Source organism: Anser brachyrhynchus (genome assembly GCF_964034855.1).
Source record: "Anser brachyrhynchus genome assembly, chromosome: 3".
Lineage (NCBI taxonomy): Eukaryota > Metazoa > Chordata > Aves > Anseriformes > Anatidae > Anser > Anser brachyrhynchus.
Genome location: NC_137696.1, coordinates 110,490,043 through 110,517,366, shown reverse-complemented (window position 1 = coordinate 110,517,366; position 27,324 = coordinate 110,490,043). Strand labels below are relative to the sequence as shown.

Below are 27,324 nucleotides of genomic sequence, written 5' to 3'. Positions count from 1 at the left end.
TGTGTGAAAGCTACGGTTGTTTTAATTGAGCGGCTTTTCTCCGGGGAAAAGAGCTAAGTTTAAACCATCTGTCCAATTTCAGTGTCATTTGCCAAGGAAATGATTAAAATATTTTAAGATTAAATCAAAACTCTGGGAATCAAGGAATAAGCCCAGAAATAAATGATCTGGAGGTTTGCTTTACGTGCAGTGACGTGAAGCTGAAGGCTGGAGAAAGTCAAACACCACTTCTCTCTCCACCTGCACACACACACACAGAGTTGTCCACAGGTGGCTGAGTGAAAAATTGAGACTTTATGAGGCCCTCGGCAAGCTGCAGGGGGAGACAAGGGCACAGCAGAGCAGAGCACCTGCGCCTGCAAGTCCCCTAGCTTCTGGTGGGACAAGCAGAGTGGCCAGACCCCCTGCTCCCCTGTCCTGGTAAAGCGCAGAGGTTTTCCATTTGCCACCTCACATCTGAAAATCATCCAGCAGTCAGGGCTGGAAGTAGGTTGGTTACAAAGGATTGCCTGCTCCAAGGAGAGAGAGATTTGTCTGGGAAGTCTCTTACCTCCCCTGACAAATGCAACGCGTTTCATTTAAGCACAGCAGTCATACCATGTGCTTTGCTGGATGGTGCTGGTGAGAGTGTGGTTAACGATAATATATAACTTCAGATGAAGAAGCCTAAATTTTATGTCTCCACGTTTAGACTGTGTATAAACTCCCACCATATTCAGCGCAGTTTTAGGCATCAGTTTGGTTCCCCAACCAGAGTTGCGGAGTGCCATTTCCAGGACCTCGAGGTGCCTGCGGAGGGCTTGTAGGCACACCATGGTGCCTGCAGAGATTTGTTCTCCTGGTTCAGCAGCTGGAGACCCACGGGGGCCTCCTAGGACTTTTCAGATGGTGCAAGGTGTCTGTGTTTAGGACACCGAATCCATCCCTAGACAATGCAAGCTACGTGGCCTAAGGAGTGATTCAGACGAGAGGACAATTTACCCGGATTTGCAGTAAGAGATATCGTTGTCCAGGCTCCATGGACCTGATCTCCAGTGACTATAATGTGAGTTTAGACAACAAGTGCTCACACAGGCACCTGCAGGTAGACATCTACATTTAAGGGTCTTGACCTGAATCCCATACCTTACAGTGGCCTAGCTGTGGCCATGCAAAAAGCACTTTGTTCCCTCATATACTTGTCTTTGGTTTTCTGGCCAGATGTAGAGAAGGAAAAGGAGCAGATACGTCTTCACAAGCATACCTGTGCTAGGGAAGAGCCAGGTACTGACTTCCCCGCTATGCCTCCATGCATGGGGGCAGGTTTGTTCAGCAGGCAGTGCAGGCAGTGCAGGCAGCGTCCCAGGGCTCCAGCATCGCTGCTGGCAGCAGAACACCAGCCCATGGTGTCACCTTGTCCATAGAGGACTTCATCCTACCTCTAAGCTGCTCTGTCTTCAACACAGAAAGTCCGGTGCTTTCACTTGTCATGCCACAACAGACATTCGAGCTGACAGACTTTCTCCATACCTCAGGCACGTTTATGACATGCTGGCTGTGGGTGCAGGAAGGAAGAAGCATTATGGTTGCACTGTAATTTAATCAGGGCCACGTGACAGCTGAGATTTTTCCATATAGCTTCAAGTTGCAGATCCAAGTGTTTAAGGGAGAATCCTTGCTTTTATTTTTATTTCTATAAAGGATGTTTCCGTTCTTTCCATCTCTTGAAGAAAGCTGGACAACATGAACAAAGCAAAACAAACCAACAAACAGAAGGTGAGCATCATTATTCACTTCCCTTAAAATCTGTTTGCTTTTCACCCTGTCTCATAATGGACAAAGAATTCTTATTTCTTAACAATGCTGTAGGAGTGGGATTAATCTTTGCTTTATCCAGCATTTGCCTAGTCCATTACTGAAGGCTCCATTCACTGGCAATGAAGAGAAACAGGAGGAACAAATGTCTAAGAGAGGAGAGGTCAGTTGACCTCTGGAGATGCCACTCTCTCTTCATTAATGGTAAGAAATCAGGGGCTCGGACTCCAGTAACTCACCTAAATGCCTAATAGGAGTGAGATGAGCCCCTCCGTCTGCGTCCAGTGGAAAGTGCGATCTGTAACAAAACACAGAGATTGGTTAAGCAAAACAGAGGTAAGCACAAGACCAGCTGTCATCTGTATGTTCAGATACTCCAAAATGTAGTTTGGTGGGGTTGCTCCAAGCCAGACTTTTTGAAAGTGGAATAAATTCTCACAGCTCTTCACTTTTCAAAACAGATTTCCTGCAGCCTGCTCAGGGATCTGGAGCCTGCAAGGTGCAGGGCAGCCTGCTGCAACCTGCTCTCACACAAAGGAAACAGTGACTTAACTCTAAAACAGCCTTTATTGCTATGGTTTCTTTTTTCCATGATGAATAGGCAATTTCTTCTCTAGAAATTCAGTGAGGAACTCATTCCCAACTAAGAACACATTTTGTGCAATTCATGCTGACTGTGCTGTGCCAATGACCAGCCTTCATTATTTATCACTCAGTCAATGTTCTAATCATGGACAAATGGTATCAGCAGAAAATGATGTCTAAGTTTATAGATACAAATCTTGACTAACTTTGGGCCAAGAACAAATATCTTTGCTGTTCACTGGTGCAGATTGATGACAGATATTTTTTGGATCTGTCATTTAATCAGGTTTTAATCCATAAGTGTTCCTTGACTAGGGCAGCCAAATCCTTAAACTCATTAGTTACATATTTTTCTAATTTCTGTTTTTATTCTCCCTCAATAAATGTTGTCTGCATTTTCTAATGTCCAGTGAATGACTTCCATCAACTTCTCTTTCACCTTTATTAAATATTGATTTGTTTACAGAAATTTTCTTAATCAGAACTTTTTTTTAACCAAACTTCCTTTCATCAATGAACAGAATACTATGTCTCTTTGACCATCCAAACAACCTTTTCATGTGATTATTTTTGCTTCTTTGAAAAACAGCCACTTACCAAGTACCCAGAACATGCAATTTCTTGTTGGACTTTTCTCCTGATTACTCAAAATGTAAGAAAAAAAATGAGGTATCTATTCAGTGATAAGTTTCTGTACTCTTAGAGCAACTTCACCATTGACCTCCTCTGTAGAAAAATCAAAGGGTGACCTTCCACCCATGGCAGGTGTAGTTTTAAAGTATAAAAACATACTGTAAAATTTTATTATGTATTAAAATTTTCAGGACTTCCAAGGATATTTTACTACTAGCAGTATAAGATCTTGAGTATCTTGACTAGAATGGTGAGACATGAGAGAATATAGCTGATATAGATAACCAAGTTCTCAGCATAGCCAATGCAGTGAAGAAAATATATTTGCAAATAAAGGAATTTTTTACATGAGACTATCTAATATTTTTCATTTCTTATTAAAAGAAAAAAAAAAGTAGGTACTATTCTGTATGCCAGAAATCATTCTTACTGCTAGAGAAGCCCTTTAACTATTGAATTTTTCTTCACTTCTGACAATATCATATATCTCTAGCCTAGTCTTTCAATATAATGAAGGAAACAAAGGCCGTATTTCTTCTTGGTAAATTTAAAATAAATGAGAAATGTTCTGATGAAAACAATCTTCATAGAATTCTAGCCTGTATTTTCTTCTGTCATTGTAAAACGGGTGAAAAATAGTCTAAAATAATCCAGACACAACCGTTCTGTGTCTATTTTAAAACAGGATTATTGGATATTTTTTGTCATTGCCAGGTTATACTTTCTACTCAAAACAGTAGCTTGCGCATTTAAAGATTAAACTTTTGCCAGAGCTATTTCAGGAGAAACTAGAGAAAAAGGAAGAAGGATAAAACAGTACTAGATTTTACATCCCACCCCTCATAATTTCTATTTTATCTTAACAGAACTTTTTGTTTGAAGACAACAAAACAACAGAAACTCCATGCCCATGGACAGACCCCTCTGAATTGCTGGTCACAGAGAGGATATAAGTGAAAACACAACCCCTGGTGCTGTCAACAAGGACCAAGAAAACATCTGGAAGGTTTCTATCAGAGCGTGGAGCAAGAGCATGTCCTTGGTAGTGCGGTCCAAGGGGAGCAGACACCTCTTCCCAGCTCTTCCTCATCAGCCTTAATCTTTACTTTTGTCCCAGTTCTGCTTAAATTATGACAACCTACCCCAGTCTGGACCATTACTTATGCTGGACTGGGGTAAGAGGCTGTAGGAAGGTCACAGCAAAGGAAAATAAAATTGAACCAAGAGCCTGGGACTCACATCACAAAACCACTTTGCCAACTGCAAAAGAGCACTGTTTTACATAGCTGGCCTGATTGATTGCTTTAATTTACTTTTCCAGCTCCAACTGCAAATACCTTCAGGGCACAATTGGTGGAAAACTTCTTGACTCCACTCGGCCTCTTTGGGACATCTCACCAGGCAGACACACAAAGAAAACAGGGCTGTCGCTGGCATTTGAAGATGCATAACCCACTGGCTCCTACATGACATGCTGCCAAGAAAAATCCAAGGTCTTTCTATTAATCCATTATAGAAATCTCCCTGGCTTCTGCTGCAGCTAAGGGAGGCTACGTGGCTGGAAGGACTTGCAGGGTGGCATGGGGTGCAGACCCTAAGCCAGACTCCACCAGCATCTCCAAGATGCATTTGGCCATGAGGCTTTGGATACAGCTTTCTGCTAAGCCCCATCTCCTTGGAATAACGCTCTGCCCACCACAAGATGATACGTATCCTACAACACTCTCTTGTTGCTAGTTAGGTTTATACCATACCAGACCACAAATGAATTACTCATGGAAGGATCCACACCACATGGAAGGATCAGGGGTCTGGACCAGATGATCTCCAGAGGTCCCTTCCAACCTCAACCATTCTGTCATTCTGCGATCATAGACAGCCAGCAGAGGCCACCTACATAAAGCTGGTGCGGTGCCTGCTTTCACTTGCTAAGCTAGGTTAAACATCTCTTCTCCCAAGGGTAGAGGGCATCCATAACTGATATCTGTGGTGTTGATGGTATTATTGCCCCCAGTTGTATGTATGCGTGTTAAACAGGCAGAACTCCTCAAATCTTATTCTTTTGTAGTGCAAATCTGTGGTTTAGTAGTTTGTGCACATCGTTGTATAACTGCAGGTTAAACCACTGAGGCAAACTCAAGCCAAAGAGCTCTGAAGCCATGACAAAGAAACATCTGCACTAGATGAGACTCTTCACTGCACTCTGCAAGCCAACACCTCCACTAACACAAGAACCAAGGGCTCGCACAGCAGCTCACCTAAATAGTTCTCCCCGGCTGGTATGTGCTTCTGCATTGCTGAACCAAGATCACTTTTGACCTGAGAGCCCTGTGCTCTAAGATCCTTTTCTACAAAATCCTCCGTTCACCTCAGCAGCTTTCAGGCAAGATGTGTATTCCTCCAGCTTTTGAAGTCCTGACTGAAAATCATGAAAAGCTTTGCTAACCAGAAAAGCAGCAGGGAAAGGTATATAGAAAAGAGAAATGAATTTCAGTAAAGATAAATTCTGTGCACCTTCAAGACAAAAACAGACAGAGAAATACATAAGACTGAAAAAGAGGCACAACCAGTGTAACAGTCCTGAAAAGAATGCACGAATGGATGTGAAAACACCATGAGCTGGGGAAATCGTCAATGTGGGAATTAGTAATTATGGCTGAATCTCAACAAGGAGATATTTTTGCTAGAAGAAATGAGACAGAAATAAGTAGCGTAACTTAATTTCAGTGCCCCGGAAGCCAGCAGCAGAATCAGAACTAGATCTTCCCAGTCCCAATCCACTGCCATTCACAGTGAATCTGTTAAATTTGGAAGATGAACCCTAACCTTCTACTGCTACTGCCCAAACCAGAGACACCTAAAACTGTCTTCAATGAAATCAGAGGAAATTTTATCACTGAATTCAGTGGGGACCCAAAGTCCATCCCCAACACCTGCCTTGATGACGATAGATCCCCACATGATCAGCTTATGTAAAATTCTGGTGTCTGAGTTGAACTTGTCATGAGAGGATCAGCCTCAAAACCCCCACAGTCCAAGAACTAACATCTGCCTCCCTCTAGTAGCTACAACAGTGCTGAAAAATTATCAGTGCTGAAGCTCAGCCATCTCTACCTGCCAAAAGCTAATTGTGGCCGGGGAAGCTGTGTCAAAGCCAATGCTGCCTTGGGCGCCTTGGGCAGGAAGCTCCAGAGGACACACAGGGTCATTTAGGTCAGAAAAGACCTCTAAGATCATCAGGTCCAACCTATAACCTAGTGCTGCCTAGTGCTGTCGACCATTAAGCCATGTCACTAAACTCTACATCTGCATGTTTTCTGGATACCCCCAGGGATGGTGACTCATCTACTTCCCTGGGCAGCCTGTTCCAATGCTTCACAAACCCTTCAGTAAAGGAAAAACTCAGGATATTTTGTTTACAAATGCAGACTGTTCATTTCAGTTCAGCTGGGGAGGGAGGAAGGAGGACTTTCCTCCAGGAGAGAAGTGGCAGTCTGGCTGAGGTGCCTTGCTACAGGTGAAAAAAATGGAGCCAAGGTTTTACCACAACCACAGTCCCATCTGTCTTCCAAAGACCTGCAAATGAAACAGTCTTTGAAGGGATCTGGAAATGATGCTCTCTTTCCCAGTATATGGGAAGAAACAGCCATAGTGAAATCAGTCTTTAGCAAATACCACTTTAAGTAAAAAAAAAAAAAAGGGGGGGGGGAGGGTAAATGAAAACAAAAAAATAGCATACAATGCTCACTTTTACTTTTCTTTTTTAAATAAAGTTTTGTGTGATGGCTTTGAAACTAAATCTAGAGTGTGTCTCTCATGCAGCAGACAGGCTAACTATAAGATACCAAGACACTTGAAAGTCAGAAATGTAGGTGATGTTGATAACATCATCGTGCAGTGCAATAATAGTGTTCAGTCAATCAAGGTCTTTCATTTTTGGAACTGCCCCATATGAGCGTGACATTCATTAGTTCAAACCTGTATCGTGCTACAGCAATTTTTAAAAAGTCACTAAGAAGGGTATTAAAAATTGCATGAAGGAGTCTTTCCCTCAGGCATTTCTTTTCAAGGTCAGAAAACCTTGTTCTTGTTTTTCTGCTGACATGAAAACATTCAGAGAGATGACGTGACATAAAGACCCCCACCTAATCAAGCTCTTTAATTCTGGAAAACCTTCATCTTGTTTCGGATATGACTGTCTGATCTCCACCAAATAGAGTGCCACATTCCCTGACATACCTGCTATAGGATGTGCAGATAAAAAATGCACGGGGATGGGCCGAGCCTCATGAATAAACACTGCTTGAAACCTTCCTTTACCCAAACCAGAAGAAAATATTTCTGACAGTTGAAAAGTATGGTGAGTGTTGTCTGTCTTAGCTTTTCTCTTATTTTCCTATTTGCTTGAAGCTATCACTTCCACTCATCCATAGATCCACCTAAAGCCTTGGCCCAAAGATATTTTTATGCTAATTAGAACAAACATTTACCAAAATTTTCTCTTTGAATGATTTCAGGACAAAATCTCCCGTAGTGCAACTTCACTTGTGTGGGTGGATTTGCACCATGGACCATATGTCCCTGGATAAGCAAAGGGAAATTCAAAATTTGCCACTCAGACGTGGACGTGTTAGACCAGTAACCACAGTGCAGTGGGCTCTGCCTACATTGCAAGACCCCACCAGTCCACCTGACCATGGTCTTCTGGGTCCCAAGTCCCCTGAAGAAGCCCCACAACCCTACCTGTTCGATCTGCGATGAGGCCCCTAACCAGTATCAAACAGCATCCACTTCTGAAGATCATTAGCAATGTCAAGAGGAGGAACAAGCCCATTTGACTTCCCCTGTAAGAAGACACATGGCTATTCCCAATGCACCACAAGGCTTTCAAAATATGGTGTACAGAGCTGTGCAGGGGTAATTGTATCAGCATTAAAAGCAGAGACTGTTAATATTTTATGACTTTCCTCTCCCCTCCAGATTTTCTTGAAGCAAAAGAGGGCCTTTTTCCAGTTCAGACATGCTTTTTTCATAAACTGTTGAGTTTGCCAATGACTGACCAAGTTTATCAAAATCACACAGTAGTGAGGCATTACTTTTTGAAAGTACCAATGTGATTTAGGTATTTAAATCCTCTTCTGTATTTATGATGAAGTTCTGCTCTGCCAATTTGTTAGAACTTGCTTTAGGGTTCCTAACACGAAGTCTCAGGACCAAAAAGAAAATAAAAATAGGCAAACAAACATGATGCTGGCACAAATTCACTCCACCAGCTTTCACTCCTCACAAAAATTTTGATAGATTAACTTTATCACCACATCTGTAAGACTGAAGTTTGGTACCACCTGCCCAAACCACATCAAGTTTAATTCAGGAGTAGCACTAGCTGAAACCAGCATAAAAGCATGAAGCTGATGTAGAAAAATGGTACCTGGCATTCTAACGTGAGCTCACTGAAAAGCCCTCTTTGGTATCCATAGGACTAATGTCCCAGCGTAGTCTTATTTTTGTGGAGGAATACCAGACCGACCTTCCCATACATGCCAGGACATCACATCTTTGAGACAACTGCACCTCTGTAAAAATCTGCTGGAACAGGCGCTTGTGTTCACAGGGCTTCACATCTCCAAGCATGAAGACAGATGGCCCCACACAAACTGCAAGTCTAAGCTTCGTTTCTGTAGAAAGCCAACCTAAAGTCTTCCAACCTAAAGTCTTGTGTGGAACAGCCCAACCTGTGGCCCTGCACAGAGAGGAGAGATGCGGCCACAGCCAGTGCAGTGGGCAGCCCGGATAGGCCTGAGGAGCTCAACCCCATTTTCCCATAAGTTAACCCAAGAGGACTTGGGAACTTCAGAGCTGTCGGCCAAATGTCACCTGCATCCAGGCTCGGCCATCCCTAAGGACCCTAAGCAAGACCAAAAGGAGCCTCCTTTAAAATATGAGCAACTGCCATGGGCAAATCAGCCCATGGACATGTACACACACCTGACCTGCTGCATACAAGCCACAGGGACCCCGGGCAGTCCAGAGCCCACAAGGGCTCAAGGCAAATCATCGTATGTCCCACACCTGAGGAGGAAGGGCACGCAGGGCTGGCAGCTGAAGAGCAGCCCGACAGCACATAATGCTGTGCCACAGGAAGGTTTGGCACTGCGCAAACATAAGCCTCAGCTTTGTTTTGCTGAACACGTTCCAGCAAATCCATTTGCTCCTGTGCTAACACTCCTGTTTTTCACTCTCTAATTTTACAAGGACTCTCTAACGCAGATAGCCTCTGCATGGCGTATACGGAAGGCTTCAGTGTTGACCTTTAAAGCTAATGGCTTTGTCTACATTGGAGATGTTTGCACTTGTACTCTTAAAGCCAGGTCTCGGGTTGATAAGCACTGCCAGCAAAATTGCTGGCACTCCTGGGAGGCCAACCAGAACTCCAGAGTTGTGAGTATGCAGGGGGTCAGCCATGGAGACTGATCCGAGGGAGACATCCTGCCCTGGGATCAGGATGCTTCTCACCATTCAGTAAAGTTAGACAGTGCTGCTAGCTTTTGGGCGCCAGCAGCATGTTCCTGGGTACAGTGGTATCAGCTGGAAGGCAGAAGGACCTGCACTGGCTTAGTGCTCCCAGCCAGTTTCATAACCTCCCTCATAACCCAGGCACGGTGCTGAAGTAAATAGATTTTCCATTAGAAATATATTTCAATGATATTTCAATGATGGGAATATATTTCAATGATGGGAAGCCTTCTTGGGATGAGGTGCCATAACACTGAGGTTACTGTCGTTGGTACCATCAGCCTAATGTCTGGTGTAGGTTCATCAAACACACTCAGCTGTTGTGCTTTTCTGTCCTGGTAGGGTCTATAAGCACACGCTGCTGGGCACAAGAAACTGCTGCTCCAGGGAACTTCCAACCTAGAAAGTACATGCAAGAGGAAAACATTAAATGACTGCTCTGTCCACAGCCAGCCTGGATTCTGGGCACAGCTTCATAGCAGCATCAAGTTATGATCTTATCTGTGTGCCTTGCAGAATAACAGACATCATGAAAGCCCATGTATTGGATTTCTTCATATTTTAATAATTTTACTAGTAACACACAAGTGCTAATACCCTCTGGTAGACCAACATAGCCTTGGGTAGTGGGTGACTACATAGCTGACAGTGAACAGAAACTTTCATTAGCTGAAAGGACGGAGAGAAATGCTCTTGCAGCAGAAAAGATTACTTCAAAGTCCTGAAGTGACAAAAACAGAATTTGGGTCTTACAGTTATGTATTTCCCATCAGATTTTCACGCAGTTGGAAACCATTGTATTACAAAAACCTGAGTTAGAGACACACTCAGGACAGAAAGCACTGAAAGTCTGCACAGGAAGACTTAGAAACAACAAATACCTCGTCAGACGTGAGGAAAGAGAAATAAAAGCCTTCTCCTTGAACTCTGGCTAGAGCAACTAGGATCCCAAAAGCCATTTTCAAGTAATTTCATAGAAATTTTTGTTGCCTCTAGTAAAGTATTTGCATACAGTGCAACCTGGAATAGCTAGTACACACTTGTCCACGATCTGCATCTAAGGAGGTGCACATAATTAGCTAATGAGTACATGGCAATTAGAAGTTCTTACTTTAGTGCCAGCAACTGGGAACAAAAAGCAGCAAAGAAACAAGCCAGAGCTGAATAAAAAAGGAAGTTCTGCTGCATTTCCAGCAGCTGTACAAAAAGGTCCACCCAATGCATCTCCAGCACCAGTGTAGCCTCCAGACAGCACCAACCACACCGTGGTAGAGCATGGAAAGGTGGACAAGAGAGCAACCCCAAGGACCTGCTAGTCTGCATCTCTTCCCCACCTCAAGGCAGGCTCAGCTCCCCTCCCCAGCAGGTCCTGACCATCTCTAAGCTGTCCAAAAGCAATACTGCTCGTAGAGGTTCCCCAGAGTGAGGGCCATGCCTTTGAGCACCTCTTCCTCAGCTAGATTTGGACATCCTCCAAGAGCTAAGGAATTCTGTGAAGTCATGGTTGTGTGGCTCAAAACCGACTGCGGGCTGCAAGGACTTCGTGTACCCAGTGTGGGACAAGCACCCAGCAGTGCCAGTTATGATCAAGCCCCTACAAATACCTAAGGGAGGTCTTGGACATGGAACCAGAAGAGCAGAGCTTTGGCTCCTCAAAGAGCTCGGCAAACACGCACCCACCTTCAGCTTCACAGCTCCCAGTCAAACACAGACAGGCTCTGAAACGGGTGTCCACAGCAACTGGAGACCTCGTGCAAGTGAAAGCTGGGAATGGCACCATGATATCGCAACTTTTCGCTTCGCAGGCAGGCAATTATTCCTATTTAATTGCATCTGATAAGTGACACATGCGGACCCCATGCTGCTTAAAATTTGACGTATCATTTTATTTATCAAAGCAGCTTCTGCAGTTCTACAAATGGATGGCAGTCCATTATCATTTTGGAGGCATTATTATTCATGCAAACATGTCCCAGAACCCTGGACTTTTTTTTTTCCCCACATTCCTTTTACATTCAGATTGCAAATTCCCTATCTTGCCAATGAGATTTCCTCCTCCTCACCAACCCAAAATAAATTAGAGAACAAGCTGCTATCTCTAAAAGCTTTATAAATAAAACATACAGCGCATACACACACAAAGGCTACAATTTTAGAGTACTTTTGTATCCTGGATGGATTTGGAGATGTCATTGCAAATGCACAGATGCTGCCAGCCATGGGAGCTTAACAAGTGCGAGGCAGTTTGACATCCCGTCGGATCGTGGCCTTTTGTGGCAGCTGAGGACAGAAAGCAGCACACCAATTGCTTCTATCAGGAGAGAAAATAGCAGGAGCCACACAGGCGGATTCGACAGGGGGACAGAGCTTAAATTCCTCTTTCCTGGCTCAACTACGTGATTGTGACAGATTGAAAATATGAAAAGTTTTCTGGAAGTGGCTAAATCACATCATTCAAAGTAGTTAGTGGAAACATTTGCTTTCTTCTTTACTTCAAAAGGAAATATTTCTCCTTGAAAAAAACAATTTGAGTGTTGTTTTAGCTTCTCTTTTCCAACAGAAACACGTGAAATATGAGGAGAGGATGAGAAAAAGAAAGAGTTCCAGAACTAGGAAAGCCTGATTTCCTATTGCTGCTGATTTTTAACTAAATTATAACAAAGCTGCTGCTAAGCTACTGTCCATCTGCTGAAGATGCCCTCCGGGGGTGTGTGCTGGGAGATGGTCTGGCAGAGGGACAGGCTGCAGCAAGGCTTCCTTCACACTGCTTTGTCTACCACAGCCCAAACACCGACTCAAAGCTTTTTGTGGCTTCCAACCCTCCAGTCACTAGAGGCAGAGAAGGCAGAGGATGCTCTGTCCAGGGATGCCCTCAGCCAGCCTTGGTCTTTGCATCCCCTCTGACCACCCCGAGCATCCCTGGGGAGGGACATCGCTCTGCACGTCCCCTCCACTGAGTCTTGCACCGCGGAAATCTCCTTCCATCCATCTAGCTCATGAAATAAGTTTCCAAACAACTGCCAAAGTAGTTTCCAAATAACTGCCTTGCTTTCTAAGGGCTTAAGAGGGTCTTCAGAGATCAAACTGGTGGATCCACTAGCCAACACAGACCGGCATCCATCAGACAGCGTGCACGGAGGGAAGCATCTGGCCTTGCTGGCATTTCCTATGAAATGAGATACACAAGCTTTATATCATCTTTTTCTGCCTTGAAACAGGGGATTTCATCACCTGTGTGGGTGTCTCTGGTTTTTAGACCACACTAAGCTCCTGGCCTCGGAGAAGTCTCACAGACAGACGGTAAACAGAGCTAACAAACACCTTCCTCCGCTCCTGCTTGATTAGCTCCCATTTTCATTGAATTTCCCCTGCTTGTGGATTAAGGGAATGAGCAAAGGACACCAAAATGACCTTCTGCACCACCACTGGGCACTTCTGCACCCTTCTCCCAGCCTGTTTCTCTCTGCAAACCAGAGGGCCCCAACCTCTCTTCACACAACCCCTTCTGGGGTATCAGCCCAGGGGGCTCGTCTCATCCTATTTGCTGTGATTTTGGTAATGGGGGGATGGTACAAAAAAAAATGGGGTGATTTGGTAAATGGGGGGTGTCTGAATCCATCCCAGCTGGCTCTCAGCACCTACCTGATGGTAAGACTGTCACACACACACACACAGATAGCTACAGCACTAGGGCTCAGCACCAGAGTCCAAGGGAAGGTGACAACAGGCGAGGGACAGAGAAAAGAAAAAATCAAGCTGCCATTTTAGATACAATTTCAGTGATTCAGAGGAGTCATTTTAGTCAATCCACTGCCTAATGGGTTAGGTGCACTGGCACAAGGTCAAATCACAAATGTGTGAGAGCATTTCTCCATTTCAATTGTTCGTTTCTCCACTCCCAGCCCTCCATTTGAACTTGATGAGCAGCACTAAAAAGGAGAGAAAAAAAATCAGCTTTCCAACTTTATTGGAGAGAAAGTCTTTAAGAAACCACAGATGCCAAATATGCCTCCTCTCCATCACTCTCTCCTTTTCTCATACCAGTCCAGTTCCCCAGTCTGCTACAGCTGCCAGTCCTTTAGCTGTGAGAAATATTTTTAATAGGCATTACTGAAACACTGAAAAGCAACTGGAGATCAATTAAACAGCCTTATCCCTCAGCAGCACCACACTGAAATGCAGGAAAGGCAAGTGACAACCAGCATCAGGTCAACACAACGCAGCAACTTCCCTTAAAACTGATCTACCCATAGAAATAAATCCAGCCGAGGTACAGCTAGGGTTTCGTCTTATTTACAGCCGCTCTTCAGCATCAGCTGGCAGTAACAAGCTGATTAGATGAAGGCAACAGAGGAACATGCATGAATTATTCAAGCTCCTTGGTTATAGGTACCAAAGTACATCAAAATCTTCGCACCTTCAGAGTTCGTGAGAACCCAAAGCAGAGCTTTTTGGCTCACGTCCCTCCAAGAGGACATGAGGCAGCGACTGAAGCAGTAATCTGTGGTGTGCCCACATCTGTCCCTCTGGTCCCCTGACCATGCTGCCCTCGAGGGACCGTCCTCTGCTTTCAGAAGTCATCTTTAGCCATCTCTCTGCCTTCGGGCAAAAGGCAGTTTATTAAAAGACATAGTAGAGGGACACTGAAATAGCCATTAAAAAAAAGCTTGGAGGATCCCAGGTATTATTCTTAGCTTTGACAGGCCTGTTGGGACACCTCTGGGCAGGACTCTGAAGTGCACAAAGCAGCAGATGGCGATGGTAGCAGACGAGACTTCCTTCCCTCCATTCCTGCCCTCTCCCCCTTTGGAGGCGACATTTAGTGAGCATCTGTCCCAGACATCCTGAGCGTTATCTCCATGTGTCTTCCCAGCTGTTTCCATTAAACCCAAAGGCTGAATCTCTCCGAAGTATTTTGTGTGCTTGCTGACACTCAGGCAGTTGCTTTCAAAAGCAAACAGGACAACGTCCTCTGCCAAAACCATCTCACTGATGCTGTTATAGCTATCCTAATTGACTGATCTTCCCTCCACTGGAGGCACCCTAAGAAGAGCTGGGACCAGAGACAAGGCTGTCTGTAATAAGGTTGGACAAAACCCTACATCTGAGCTTGTTTTGACCATAGGGAAAATTTCAATCCAAGAGAATTTCATGGGTTTGAAAACAACCTTTTCCACCTCCCAAGCAAAGTAGTTCTCCTTCATGCTTTCATTCCTTTTCATTCCTTTTTTTTTTTTTTTGGATGACATGAAACTGAACAAACTTGAGTTACTGAGACATAAGGCACAAGAAAATGAAGACCAATTCAAATTCATTTTTCATTTATACAGCTCTATCTTATTAAAGGCTGTTGACCTTATTAAGAATATCAGTTTAACAACCCACTCCAGGAAAAAAAAATATACATATGCATGTGTTAAACAATGCTTGAAAGAAGTATTAAATCAAATAATGACAGCTTGCTGTTTCTATCCTACCAGTCACGCACTGCTTGTTTCAGCATCTGCATGTAATACAAGAGACTACCAAGGGTACGTCCCATGCCCTCCTTATCTCTCCAGGGCAAACCTGTCTTTATGTAGATACCTTTATTGCAAGGACTTTTTGTTCATTGCTTACACAGCATCTAGCACAGTGATGCTTATGACAGAGCCCCAAGGCACTGCCACAAAGGAAAAAATGCACAGGAATTGCCATACAAATCATCTGTAACACATAGTTTTCAGACTTCTACCAGCATCCACCAGCTGATTCTCAGAAATTTTGGAATTTCTATCCTACCTAAAGGATGCAGCAATATGACACGCATCAGCCACTGCAAGCCTGGATCAAACCTGTGTTCAGATCAGAAGCTTCGAACCAGGCACCTATCAAGGACGATCTGCATTTATTTTCACCCAGGCAGCCTGCTTGGATAGCACCCGAGGGTAAGGGCTTGGAGCAGACATTGCAGAAACAGACATGAGTTTTGATGGATCAGAAGTCCAAAGATTCCCTAAACTGCATCTCAAACCTTGTCTTTAACCTAGCTACATCCCGTGGCAGAAACCACGACATTTCTGGTCCTCCTTCTCAGCATCCTAAGTAAACAGCAGACATGAACTCAGTGCAACAAAAGGGATCTCTTGTTTCAGGCTGTCTTCATGGATCTCATGACAAATGATATCGTTTCCTGATTACAGAAGGAAAAAAGATATCAGCCACCAAAAAGGTCCCCCAAAAATCTAAATGGTCCCACTCACCAAGACAGAAACAAATGATCCTAGCCTGGCACTGACACGTTTCTGTAGCTTGTTCATGAAAACACTAGTGAAGGTGATTGTTTATAAGCTTCCCAGGCCAGCCATCAGTGCTTTCCTCCCTTTCTAGTTAAAATCCTCTTCATTCATCCACTCTAAATGTTATCACCACCCAAGTTTTGGTGCTTATATATAACATCTTATATATAAGCAGCTGCTTCACCATCACTCGGTGACTGCTGACTTCAGTAATACTGTCTTGCCTTCATTCACTCCAGAACTTTTTGAATACCTTATCATGGCAGCCACATCCTCCATCAGGCACCTACCTGGTGGATCTTTTCTTCCAGTACATTGTATCAAAAGTATAAATGATGTGACTTCCCTTTAAGCTATTTGCTTGCTGTGTTTCTCCTCTATTGCCTTTTAGGCATGGACAGAGTACCCAGTAAATCTTGTAAGACCTTATGTTGTCCTCTCCTTGGAAGTCTAGGATCCATCCTGGCAGGAATCTGGCACCTGGGGTACTGCAGCAGTGGGGACTGCTGTTAATTAAATAGTCCTGCCTTGCACCCTACTTTTGGTAGGCTGACCTGCCATTTCTCACCTTAAACTAGGCATTATGGTCACGATCTTGCTGCTGTGTTTAACAAGCCCCCTTCCAGACATGGTCTGTGTGCGCACTTTGAGGCTCTGGAAATGTAGGGTGAGTTTAGAGACCTGAAATCTGTAAGCGGAATTAGTCCACATTTCCCAGGGCTAAAGGCAAACACGGGTAAGGGTACCTGTTGTGGTTTAACCCGGCTGGCAGCTAAACACCACACAGCCGTTCGCTCACCCTCCCCCCTCCCTCTCTGGGATGGGGGAGAGAAACGGGAAAGTGAAGCCGGTGAGTTGAGATAAAGACAGTTTATTAAGACAGGAATATAAGGAATATAATAATAACAATAATAATAATAATAGTGATAATGATAATAGTATTAACAATAATAATGTGTAAGAAAACAAGTGATGCACAATGCAATTGCTCACCACCCGCTGACCGATGCCCAGCCTATTCCCGAGCAGCCGGCCCCCCCACCCCGGCCAGCCACCCCTATATATTGTTTAGCATGACGTCAGATGGTATGGAATACCCCTTTGGCCAGTTTGGGTCAGCTGTCCTGGGTCTGTCCCCTCCCAGCTCCTGCTGCACCCCCAGCCTGCTCGCTGGCAGGACAGAGCGAGAAGCCGAAAAGTCCTTGGCCTGGTGTAAACACTGCTCTGCAACAATTAAAACATCAGCATGTTATCAGCGCTCTTCTCATCCTAATCCAAAACATAGCACCCTACCAGCTACTATGAGCTACTTAACTCTGTCCTAACTGGAACCAGGACAGTACCGATGGATAACGAATGGCCACTCATTATGTAGTAGCAGCTTGAGTCTGAGCCTCTGATCGTGGCTCCAAGAGGTCACGAGCTTTGTTCCGTGTCTCTGTAGCACCTCACAAACGGCGCCTAGCTCCCTGCAGGCAAGCACAATTAAGCAGTACTCTCAGGAGGAACAAATTTCGTCTGACAAAGTACTGCTGTGTTCCTCTATATTACCTCCTTATCCGTGAATAAATGCAGCAGGCTTATCTTTGCTACTCTGTTTGCTTTAATAACTAGCGTGAAGCCTGTATTTATTACCAAAATCCTGCTTTTAAATCTCACTCCCAGATAAAGCAGTAATGACATGGCTGCTCTGCTCAGATAACCCAACAGCGACTCGCCAAAGCAGATGCACATAGGGCATGTTTGTATTTATTCAAATGGTGGAAAAGGCCACAATTCATCCCAAAAAGGCAAAGCAGCAGCTGGATTCAAACTGAGGCAGACTCAAAGTAACAGAAAGCAGGCTCACAGGAGGTACTTACAGGAGGGTCTTAATAGAAGTTCAGGTCTGTATGTCTCATTGTGCATAGTGGAATGAAGTCTGGCAATCAGTAGAATGAGCTGCAAGCTTTTCTTTCCTGGGAAACTGCTTGTGTCAGGGAGCAGCGTTCACACAACGATGTCCCCACGCCTCCTTCCAAACCCAAGGATGGTGAGGTTGCCTATAAGAGAGATATTCTGCTTGAGGAAAGCCACAGGAAACTGGTGAGGAAGAAAGGGTTAAACAAGTGCCAAATACACACAAATGGATTGAAACACTCAAGTTTTCTACGGGCAGAGCCTCAACCGGCTTTTAAAGGGATTTAAAATCATCTTCTCTTGGCTCTAATGGCAATAACAGCAGAGACTGCCAGCCCCAGCTGCTCACCGCGTTATTTCTGCTGCTTCCTCACTCAGCAGAGCAGTCAGAAGGTCGAATCCTGCCTCGGACCACAGCCACTGGGTTAAATCAGGGCCAGAAAATTCTAGCATCGACCTATGCCCGTGGCAGCAGGCACATGAGTGGCACAGCTGTTCCCAGGCTGTGCTGCACACCCACAGCCATGGACTAGCAGCAGCCACCTCTAGCGAACATCGCCCTGTGTCATTCCCTGAAGATGACCACTGCCTCCAAAGTGGTTTTAGTCAAGTGATGAAGTGGGATTAGCTTAAAAAAAAAAAAAAAGCAAAATTTTTCTGGCTAGGTTTTGCTTTTGTCTCCCCTAACCCAGCTCATTTAGAGCATACTGCTGCTGGACAACTGCACACAGAATTAGATGGGCACATCTGGGAGGAGACCAGGGACGTGCAAGGAGCCTGAGGACAGCTGGAAGCACACCAGCCCCAGCCAGGGTTGGGGGCCGCAGGGGTCTCAGATGCAACACAGTTGTGTTGAACACTGTTAATTAATCCCAGTTTGTTTTGGCTTTCGTTGGTTTACGCTTAAGCAGATTTAAGGGCAGACTGAATTAAAGTGGGCTTGCACTTTGCAAGAGCTGGGCCATCCGTGTTGCTGTTTTTAATTACAAACAACACTGAAGAAACTTTTCCCCCAGTTTTCTCATCGGTGCTGTTTCAGAAAAGAGTAGTTAATGAAAAACAACTGCTTTATGAGACGGAGCATCTGTGGGGATTTTCAAGGATTTGGATGCTCCTAGAAGCCCAGCTCGGTACACATTGGGCAGCATGACCTAGAGACTGCAAGGAAGTGACAGTGCCTACTGAGGGCTCCTGGACAGCAGCTCCACTTGCTAAAATTAGAGCAGGAATCTTTGTTTTAAAACAGCCAAAGTATTAACTTTTAAGTAAATGTTCAGATGTTTAAAGCTAGTTCATACTATATTAGGAAAACCAAGCAATTTCTGCGTAGGTGGTTCTGACAGAACCTGGCACGTGCTGGGTTTTCCAGATAAAGTCTTCAGCTGAATAAGTGATGAGAACAATTTAAGAAGTCAAACCTGGGTATCTGCGAGTTGAAAACTTGACTGAAATCTGGTCACACTATGGAGAGAAACTTGCCACCTGCACTCTCGTGCTAGCCTCTACCCAATCTGTGCCAAAACCACAAGAGGCACCATCTGAGACAACAAAAGAAAACCTCTCCCCTAAAGAAACCTAAACCCTTGATAGATGACGTCCTGGAGCCCGTTCAGATGTTCAGCTTTGTGTATTGGTAGAATCACTACAGTACACAATAAACTATATGTATAATATCAGTAAATAAAGTATTTGAAGGGGATAGGAAGCCAAAGCTTTGGTGTTTTGGATAATTTTGCACCAGCCCAGATCAAACCTGCTCTTCACACCCAGAGAAACAGCAAATCCCTGCAGACTGTGGAGACATCCAGCTTCTGCTCCAAGCTTCCATGGTCCTGCAGGAGAGCTACCAGCTGCCTTCAACAGAGTATTCCCATGGACGTTATGCATCACGTCTACTCCATAATAGTCTTTAGATTTTAGCTGAGAACTAATTTATCTTCAGAATGATCTAGCATACATACAAAAGATAAGACTGTTGCAGGATTTAACTAATATCATTTAGTTTCACCATCACGTTCATCCCAACTGAACCCAGCCGGACCATTTCCTGAAGGATAAACCACCTCGGAGTCTATTTACTCAGCTAGCATCCTCCCACCTGAGAGCATTTCTTTCACGCTGCAGAGTCATTTGCCAAAGGCGTCACTTCACAGCACATGCTTTCATACCCGTGTGACACTCCGTTACACAAAAAGACACGGGGACAATTTACAGGTCTAATCCTACCAGGTGAGGGGCTGTTGTGTTGTAAGCAAAATTCAATTAGGAGAGCTTGCAAGATCAGCCTCTGTGCTTGTTAGCAGCCAGCACAGGGCAGCTATGTTTCTCTGCCTATTGACTGAGCAATCGAAAGGCAACTGCCGCATGCAGCCAGAGCAACATCCACGTCGCTGTACGGTTCGGGAATGGGGGAGGCTTCCAGATATAATCAGCCTGAAGGGGCTTGGTCTACCTGATTGCAAGGCTCCAAGTTTGCAGACAAAACTTTGTCATTGCCCTTATACGAAATCTTTCATACGTGACATTTTGTTTGCTTCTAACAATAACTAACCTAACCACCGATATTTGCAGCTCGCAGCTGTAGACTGCATGCCAGGATTTAGCTGCTATGGCTGTGGCTAAGTAAAGAGCTCCCGATAGAAACCATCTACAGCAAAATGTAGATGTACACTTACACTGACCTTCCCTGCTATTGCTTGGACTTTCTACTCAAAGTCGCTAGGATCTGACAGCTCCGATGGCAAATGCCCAAGTTTACAATAAAACTTGGTGCCACGCTGCCAGAGAACTTCAAAACATAAGTAACTAAGGAAATAGTCCCAAGATAGTTTGAGACTATTGTGAAGGGACTTGTGGGTTACAGGGAGAGCACCAGCCAAGACAGGAAGGCAGAAGCACAGTAGCTAGAAACTTCGCAGAGTCTTTTCCAGGCTAGGTTCTGTTGTTCCCAGCCCTGGGCTTCTCCCCATGCAGGAGCCAGCAGATTAAGACTTCAGCCATTATGAAAATCTGCATCACGTCAGAGGCAGTTGGCGCTCTGACGACGATGCATTCAGCGCAATCTGACAGCCAGCACTAAATGACAGCAGCGATTTCCAGTGGGACCGGAGTCTGGAAACGGTGTAAGATAGAGACACCATCAACAAGACAGCCTCGACCTTGGACGCTTTGGAGGAAGTGAATTACATTTGGGCTAAGAAATTCATGTTAACCAAGGTGTTTTCATCTTCTACAAGGAGGAGCTGAGGAAAGATGCCCTGTCACGTGGTGGCTGCACAAGTAACGGCACACACACGTCCCAACTCCACACCCAGAGGATAAAATTCATCCTCCCCTGGACTTCCAACTCACCTAACAAAACCAATTAAACATCAGCTGCCCATAACTGTTTGTGGACAATGAAGTTATTTACAGACTAAACTACTCTGTGGATAATATTTAAGCACTTCTCTCTCCATCTACTTCACTCTTTAATCTGATGCAACGAACAGATGAGGTTGCTTCCTCCTTTTTTTGTTCATTTCCTTCTGGTAATTAACTATCTCAGCCTTTTCCAGTAGCACGAGAAACACTATTTCCCATTGAAACTACGTAGATTCAACAACAAAAACCACCATCTCCTGCTGGAATTATACAGGCCCTAGAGAGATGATCTGGATAAAACATTGTCCTCTGAAATCCTGCCCTTTGTTACTGCTTAGCTTTTTTTGGAGGGGAGGGGTGGAAGAAATGAGCTCAAAATGCAAAGCATCATTTACACATTCCATCCATCCAACCAAAAAAAAAAATATAGATCAGCAAACACCGAGTACTTCTCTGCAGACCAATAGCCAGTAAAACAATCTGAAAGAGTCCCTGACCTCATCTGAGCGACCTCCCAGATGATGGATGGTCCCAAGTTCTGACATTTGACCTGTGGTGCAGTCAAGAGCATGCCCACCCCCAAAATCAGCCATCACGAGCAACTGCAGCCAGAATTGGATTTAAACCCAGAGGCAGGGAACCAGACTTCATTGATCTTATCTGGAATTCAGTGGCTCAGCGGGGAACCCAGAAACCTGAAATTATGGACTGACTATAAAATCCTCCTCTTCTGTTACTTCTGACAGTGTCCCTTACAAAAAAGGGAATATACTACTTTTAATCTGGTGCCTGGCTCTGCAGCTTTCATTAGAAAGCTTCACATGAATGATTAGCTTGTAAATATGCAATTAAATTTGAATTGCTGCTGTTCCAGTTAGTGAATTTGCCAATATTTGTTAGAACTTCATTCTTTCGCTCCTGGTCATTAACAGTACCCAAATGTCAAGCAAAACCACCTTGGTGTATATGATCTTTTGGCAGTCCAAATTTATTCATTGAGCAAAGGTCAGGAATTTGCTTAATTACAAATGCAGTTGTTTAGAGCAACTTAGTACAAGTTAGCGAAAGCTGCACTCAATTTGTTCAGCACGGTATCCTAGAAGTTCCCATGGAAAAAATATTGTGCCAGGCACATTAAGTGCAAATTGCATTATAAATTCACTTATAATTAAAATTGCCATTTCTGTGCCTCCTGCCAGACCCCACACTCTGCTGAACAGACATCGCTGAATCCTTGCTGTTTCCATGGCATTGTTAACCTTCGTAACAGTTAGGTCCCTGCACACCCCTGGGAAAGAGCTCATTATGGGCTGTGGTAGCCCAAATCACTGCATCAGCACAGGTTCTCAGGTAAATCACTCAAAAACGAAGGGAGAAAAGATTGACGTGCTCTAAACCAGTGCATCACAGGGGAGACACCTCAATGCCAAGCTCAGCTCTGCAGCGAAACATTTATCATCATAAACACAGACCCGGGAGCCCTCGGAGCCTGTGCTTGTCCCTCCGGGCATGATACATGGCCCAAGGTTGTTCATCTGCAGTGAGTTTCCCCTCAGCCCTTGCCCTCCCAGCACAATATTTATGGCCCAAGCCCTGTGGGACAGCACTTGTATCACTCCTCCTCAATAGCACTTCACCTGGGATCCTGCTGGGCCAGGACATAGGTATAAGCTTTCCCGGTGAATTCACAGTTTAAAGCAAGGTTATGATACCCTTGGTTAAAAGGGCAATAGAAGTGCAACTTAATTACCCGGTATTATAAGGCAGCTATTCTGAGAGGCTGCAGGAGGAAATTGGCACCGTTCTGATGGAATATTCCACGTGGTTAACAGCAATTTCATGCCACCTCAGAGAAGACAGGCAGTTATCTGTATCTGTTGAAAGGTAATTGTGACATGCAAAGTGTTATTCTTTCCTTACATAAAATATAACCCTATATTTTCAGGCTATATACCTTATATTTTTAGAAGGGAAAAAAGCAAAGCAAGAAAAAAAAAAAAAACTAAAGTTAAGCTGGAAACAAATCGGACACAATTCAAAAGGACAGTGGAAAAATACAGGATGAGAAGGCGAGGGTGAGCAGCAAGCAAACAGGGAAGGAACAGGACATTACTGTGCACCACTAGTGGTGTGCAAGCTCGCAGTGCAAGACGAGCAAACATCCAACCACGACTAAACACCTAGGAGTGAAGGAGGTAAAAGGTAACAAGACATTGCCAGGGCTTCTCGGCTTTAAGGCCTCAGCAGAACATCCCCGTGTAGCCGTGGGCACCGTATTTCAGGTGTGGACAAACAGATGAGAACCCAACGGAGGGAAAAGGGCATGGTCCGTGACCCAGAAAATCTGGCTTCAGAGGAGAGACTGGGTTAATCAGGGGTTAGTTAGGCAAGGGGAGAGAACTGAGATACTTTAACTCTCTTTAAAGACGTTAAAAGTGGCCAAAAGCTGCCTCTGTGGCAGCTGAACACAGGGAAAATCCAAAAGGTTTAAATCTGGAAGCTTAGGGTAGACAGGAAGAATTTAATAGTAAGATCTTTAATAGGAAATCTGCACTAGAAGATCTGGAACAGGTTGCATAGGTAAGGTGTAAAGTCCTTGGGTAATGTAAGTAAAGGTGATTCAGGCACAGTCCACCCTGCCCCGGGACAGGGATGGCCTCTGACTGCTGCAGGTCCCTGGGGCAGCCTGGCTTCTGTGTCAGCACCCATGCACATAGGGGCCCCGTGCCCCTGCAGGGAAGCAGAACTGTGCCTGCTCTGAACCACCTCTCCGTTGGGATATCCAAAGCCTGAGCAGTTCTTGTCGTTCTCCAAAAAGTACTCAGGACCACGCGAGGATGGGCTTCGCCTGGCCGACCAGGGCAGGGCAGCAGTCGCTTGAGGGAACACCCAAGGGAATTAGGAAGAGATGCTCCTTTTGCCTAATTGGGCTGCAGGTCGGTAAGGAGAGCCACTGGCCCATTTCTCAGCACCAACAGCGGCCACATCTGATCTCACCAGCGCGTTCACTCATTTACTTATTCATTGGAACAAAATTAATGGCCCACGGAAGGAGTATGAGCAGAAAGCAGACAACAGCACTGGAAGGGAAGCTCAGCTTGGCTGGGTGCTGTCAGGGCAGCACGTGTGGCTCTGGGCTGCAGAGGTCCCGGAGGGCACAACAAGGTAACTAAAGCAACACTAGTTACCTTTAACAGTGAACGAGACCAAAAAAGTACAACTAGAACTTGCAAAACAGTCACTGCTTACTTAAAATGCCAACCACGTGCCTAAAACAGAAATGCCCAACCTCTGCCTGGAAAGTTTGTAAGCACTCTTTCCCAGTAGTGCTTGTTGTCTACCCCACGGAAGTTTTCCACTGAGGGGATTTGCACCAAAACAAAAAATATACTTCTAAAGTTTTCCATAAGAGATATGCCCAGAAAGACACTTTATAAGTGCTATTAAATCCAAGCCTTCTAAAGGAAGGGATACAGGTGCAATACCTCAGAAGGGACCAAGAACCAGAAAGCCCATCAGTGTCGTCAACATTCTACTTTCTCGTAGCAGTAGAATACATCTGGACTTCGATTCAAAGTTATGGTTTAGCACACAGAAAATACACTTTACTGTTTTCTTTTTTGTTTGTTTTTACTATCAGCTATTCAACATCCCCTTGCCAGCAATAGAAGGAGGTGGTCACATGCTGAGCTTCTTTCCTTGAGGAGCCTACCTCCCAAAAGGAACCCGAGTGAAGCAGGAGGCAGCCGTGGCTGGTTATACACCAGCGCCTGAAAACCTGGGAGCATGCCTGTCTGTGCAAGGCTCCGTCGCAGCAGTGAAAGACCCAATTATGCTGGTCAGTTTTTAATTAGGAAATGACGTGTGATTTACAAGGCTTAGTGCAATGCAATATTTTAACAAGCCAGGACTGACGTTTCAGAATCACATTACAGTAACTTTTTCTTCCCCTTCCCCCTGAGTCATTCAAGCAAGTAGTTCAGACAAAAGAGAAAAAGTTGTGTGTGGTTTTTTTGTTTTTCTGGGTTTTAATCCTAACCAGAGCTGCTTCACAGAGAATCACCTGGTCTACCCAGATACAGTGAGACAAGTCACCATCAGCCATGGTGACCAGCAAGGTCACAACATGTTTAGGAATTCCCAGAGGAGAGTGGGGTACACACGGTGCTGACAGTAGGTACTCTGAAAGCAACCTATAACATGCAGAACTAAAAATATGGAACGATAACTGTCTGTTTGGGATGCAGCTATGACCTGACACTTCCTATATAGCTCCTACTAAAGTAATTCCCCCACTGAAGATGAGTCCTAAGCTTAATGCAGACTCTGATAGAAAGACATCCACTCATCAGTGCACACATGTAGCAGGGTTTTAAGGAAAACTGTGAGGAAGAATAATAAAAGGCACTGAGATTCCAGCTAGAAAACTTTGCTAGCAAGAACAACGCAGTTCCAAGAACAAGAGTACTGAAAGATTCATGCTATCCTTGTCAGGGAGAAATACAGAAAGAAAAGGACAGGTATGTTTTAGACACAAAAGCAGAAGTCAAAGTATGGCTTGAAATGAATAGTAGAGATGCCTCTTCAAAGATTTTGAATGGATACAAGCAGGCTAGGAATGAAAACAGCAATTCTAGGTGAACCACATCATCGCTCATGAAAACTCACACCTGAATACATCGGTTATGAGCAGCCTGACCACCAATTTCAACTGGAAGGCAATCACTTCTTCCAGCACAACACCTCCACGTAACAAGGTGAGCATAAACTTAAGTGATGTGTAGACAAAATGTGATCCTTGGTTGGGTGCAACCTGAGGAACCTCCTGGATCGAAGCCTCGATGAATTTCAAAGCCACCGGAGTGTGACACAGGGAATTAAAGTAAGCATCTGAATGGAACATGCCCAACAACCTGCCTACAGGAATGAAAAGCAACCATTAAGAGGTAGCAGCTAAAACAGAAATTGCATTGCTAGAAACCGTACTTCAACATAATCATTATATTTACGTACTTTAAAATCTTGCTGTTAAGGCTTTAATCAGACTACTCACTTGAAATAACTGCTAAATCTTACACTTTCAATACCAGATTTTTCTATCTACACCTATGCAAAATGATCAGAATATAAAGGTTTCCCCGCCGTGGTATTTAACTATTTCCTGATGAAGACAACTTGCATACTCTGAAATAAATTATTCCTGCAGTGCAACTAAAAAATACTGCCTGTGGACTGAAAGTACCGAAATATCAGTACATGGCAACACACCATTAAATCCCACCATCCTTAGGACCTGCAGCTCCCAGGTTCAAATTCAGAATCTGAGCCCAGGTAATTCAAATCTTGCTCTCCCCCTTAAACTGAATAGAACATGACCTGTGTTTCTGTTCTGCATATTTCATTCGCTGTAGCTCGCTTCCATGCAACTCTCAATAGCAAATCCTGTCAAACATAAGAGGAAGGCTGTGGCATATGTCTTCCAGGGTGACTTGACTTCTTTTTTTTTTATCATCTCACTGTTAATTACATTACTAAAGTAATTTTATCAGTTACTCCACCTCATTCCAGTTGCTTCTGTTTATTTCAATACCAGACTTGCCATGGTCTGGTAACGAATTCAGCTTTTGTTTTCTCTCCTGTTGCAGTATCAGATAGGCTTTGCTAAGCGGTCAATCCACAACTGCACGTCTCCTAATGTACCATACATATCAATACTATCTTTAGCCATAAAGGCACTTGAATTCAGCCCAGTGGCGGGGCTGGAGCCTACTGGGGTGAGAACATGGTAGGACGAGCAGCTATGTCCAGGTAGATGTAAAGCCCAACCAAGTTTCTCAAGCATGACAACCACAAGAGAGCTGGGAAGCACTGCTATAACATAAAACATGTTTTATGTCCTACCCAAGCACAGTTTTCCAAGGACAACACCATTAGCGATGTGATAAAGCACTGACTGACCACATGGGGAAGGCCCTGAATAGGACAAGCACCAGGTGAGGGCACATACCTTAAATGTTCCCACCTTGCCCAGCCACAGGGGCAGGAAGAGGTCTCCTATACAGCAGGAAGTGGAAGCTTCATCAGGAACGATAGCCTGGTCCAGTTCCTTCAGCTGCCTCAGGCACTCAAGCTGGCATCTGAATTTGGTTGCTTAAATTAATTCCAGCGTCCCTCTGTGTTTCCTTCTAAGTAGCCAAGCCACGAAGTACACCTCACAAACCTTAGACAGGTGATGAAGAGCAGGGACGAGAGAGGA

General features: G+C 44.5%; 1 long non-coding RNA gene across 1 annotated transcript; it reads right to left on the bottom strand.

Annotated features, from left to right (window-relative positions):
* LOC308192190 lies at positions 1 to 27,324 on the bottom strand. Its single transcript, XR_013948612.1, has 4 exons — positions 27,076 to 27,324; positions 17,669 to 17,848; positions 2,034 to 2,092; positions 1 to 1,713 (listed from the first exon to the last, which is right to left on the bottom strand). It is a non-coding gene; the product is annotated as an uncharacterized lncRNA (long non-coding RNA).